The sequence below is a fragment of the Filicampus tigris genome, chromosome 22, assembly GCF_054856515.1.
Source record: "Filicampus tigris isolate MCC_2025a chromosome 22, RoL_Ftig_1.0, whole genome shotgun sequence".
Taxonomy (NCBI): domain Eukaryota; kingdom Metazoa; phylum Chordata; class Actinopteri; order Syngnathiformes; family Syngnathidae; genus Filicampus; species Filicampus tigris.
The window spans coordinates 9,667,807-9,670,748 of record NC_141238.1 but is presented as its reverse complement, the minus strand read 5'-3'; the positions used below and the strand labels follow the sequence as shown (position 1 = coordinate 9,670,748).

General features: G+C 41.0%; 2 non-coding genes across 2 annotated transcripts; one reads left to right on the top strand and one right to left on the bottom strand.

Moving 5' to 3' along the window:
* Nucleotides 1-164, bottom strand: LOC147126936 (U1 spliceosomal RNA). The gene has a single exon (XR_015084891.1). It is a non-coding gene; the product is annotated as a U1 spliceosomal RNA (small nuclear RNA).
* Nucleotides 165-929: 765 nt separating this feature from the next.
* Nucleotides 930-1,002, top strand: trnat-cgu (transfer RNA threonine (anticodon CGU)). Its single transcript has one exon. It is a non-coding gene; the product is annotated as a tRNA-Thr (tRNA).
* The last annotated feature ends 1,940 nt before the right edge of the window (nt 1,003-2,942 follow it).

Here is a 2,942-nt window from a genome sequence, read left to right as displayed (position 1 = left end):
CAGGGGAGAGCGCGAATGCAGTCGCCCATTCCCAGAAATTTTGCAGTTGGGATTCCTACATTTGGGGAATTCACAGGGGTCAGCACAACCGGAGTGCAATGGTTGACCCTCACCCTGGGTGAACCACCTTCTTGATCATGGTTTCCCCCCTGCCAGGTAAGTATGAGTTGTGTAACTCACCAGGCCAACATCTTTAGCACACACACCATCTTCAGTCACGGGCTCATCTGCGACACACGTGTCAACACATACACACACGTACACGCTGGATAACGTATCACTCGTCCATTCGATGGAGAATTCCTGCATCTCTGATACTCTCCGCCTGGTTTCCTCAACCTTGTTGTTCATTCCTTTCAAGTCAATGTTAACAACATGGAGCGTCTGCGTTATCTCGGATCTGAAGTCTGAAAGATGTTTCTGAATTTGTCCCGTCGCTTTGTTGACCTTTGTTCTGACGTCGGCATGCACCTCCTGTATTTCGGCGATAATGCTAACTCTAATAGCCTCCAAGCTAGTGGGGTAGATGAACTTTCTGGCATCCTCGTGCAGTCTTCGTGCTTTCATGACAACAAAACGTCCTCTTACGCGGTTTGCCTGTGCATTTCCTTTCTTCCTCCCCATCACTCCCCCCTTCATACAAGTTTCTTACTGGATTCTATTAACTTAACAAGTTAAACATTATGGGCAGGGGGGGCGACTCGGACCCACTGGTGAATTATGCTGCCACTCACATTTCCGCCGTTTCGGACAGGCCCTGTTTATACTCATTTGCATATTTTAATGAGGGGGGGGGGAGAATCTGGCACACAAACATTTCCGCATTGGTTGACATGTACAAAAGGAAAGTGCACACAGATTCATGCAACTTTTGCCCAACAGTTTCTGGATGTGTCTATATGCAGTGTTTCAAGGAGACAGCAGCGTAAGGCCTCATAGCTCAGTGGCTAGAGCACTGGTCTCGTAAACCAGGGGTCGTGTGTTCGATTCTCACTGAGGCCTCATAACATGCTAGATGTTTGCTATGCAGACAGGAAAAATAGTGGCTGACGCTTGCACTATGCAGTTCTTCTCATTCAACTGTGTCATAAACAAAAAGATTTTACTGGTATGAATGTACTTCCCATCTTTAAATGCCATGCTAGCAGTGTGTTGCTTTGCAAGGCCTTGTAACTCAGTGGTCACAGTACTGGTCAAGTAACCACAAGATGTGTGTTGAATTCTCCCTGGGGGGAGGGGCTGAAGCTAATCAAGATGAGTGCAAATTCTTGATGATTCCACGCAGTCATTTCAGTTTGCCATGAGTCAACAGACAAGCTTTTGTCTACTCAAAGGTAAGCAATATCCATCCTGATGAACATGCGTTGTGAACTCAGTGCCAAGATCAACACGAGCAGGAAGGAGAAGACGGGCAACTTTCTCGCCAATATAGATTTGCTCTCAGCAGGACTATGGTTGTCATCTGAGGCAGTGATGTTCAAACTTTTTCAACATTTGAATGTTTAAAGAAGTGGTGGGCAACTTTGAGGTTGGAGAGGGGCACTGTAATGAATGAATACCCGACTTCATAACTGCATCACAGTGTGTTGGAGCATGTAGAACTCTTAATTTTTTTAAGTAAAGTTACAAAAAGTCAGAAATGTTTAACATTTAGTTTTGAATGCATTTAGTTATCCTGTTCTTATGTCAGCTGTTGGCTGTACAAGCTCACTGGGCAACTCAGAGTTACAATTTCTGACACATTTATGATGCCTTACAACATGTCAGTTATTGTTTTTCTATTTGTGATTTCTTATTTATGAAAAATCTTCAACATAGAAAGAATTATGACAACATCATTCTTACAGGTCTACCTATTGCATCAACTTTATCTTTTGTTTCCTTCTTCAGCCCGAAACAAACCTAGTGCAGTGTCTGGCCACAGCACAACATTCTTGTGCTTGGTTAGCAGCCTTCCAGGAGAATCGGAATGTTAGTCCAATCGATTCTGGAGACTCAATGGCCAAGTATATCTGACCGACACATTTGGCTGGTTACGTTTTTATCAAGACTCAGCAAATGAATTTTCACCGGCACTTAGCAGGTTGCTGGCTCTTTGTTTAGAAACTTGATCAAGAGTCAAAATCAAAGCATGCAGGAGTGCTTCTCGGATGTTTTCTCCAAAATATCTTTTAGGTGCTCTTCAGTTGAGGGATCAGGGCGGGACTTCAACACACAGCAAACTGAGGCACTCAAAGTGATTCTGAATTCACAGGACTTTATTGTAACACGTCCAGTTGAAAAAAAAATTCCTCCGCGTTTCAGCCTTGTTTGGCCTTCGTCAGGGCAAGCTCGAGTGGACTGGCATGGTACTGCTTTTATCCAAGTAGGTCACATGGTCTCTGTGGGCTGGACACAGGCACATCCTCTTCTTTCTTTTTACAAATAGACGTTTTTATACAGATACAACATTTGCATCAAAGTTTCTGTGTTGAAAACAGCTCACGGACGATGAAAAATCCTAAAAACGATCAACAATCTTCCCATCAAATCGCTTTGAACCGATACCTCCAAAGACTGCTGCACAGCTTCCAAGAAGTACTCTTCACACTTTATTTTTTAAAATATTTCTTTAAAAATGTCAATATTTATTATGCATTTCATTATCTCAATATCTGTTTGCTTATCTTAATATTCAAGTATTCAAATATGTCATTCTTTCACAATATATTCATATTGGTTTAGTTATTTCAATACTTCACTTCAATAATTATTGTTTAGTCATTTCAATATCTATTAAAATATTTCAATATTTTTTAAACTATTTCACCCTTTATTTATTTCAATATTGATTTGAATTTAAATATTCATTTCCACAATTGTTCAAATATTTCAACATGCATCTGTGGCTATGTCAATAAATAATTATATGATCATTATATTAATGATATGAAATGACTAAA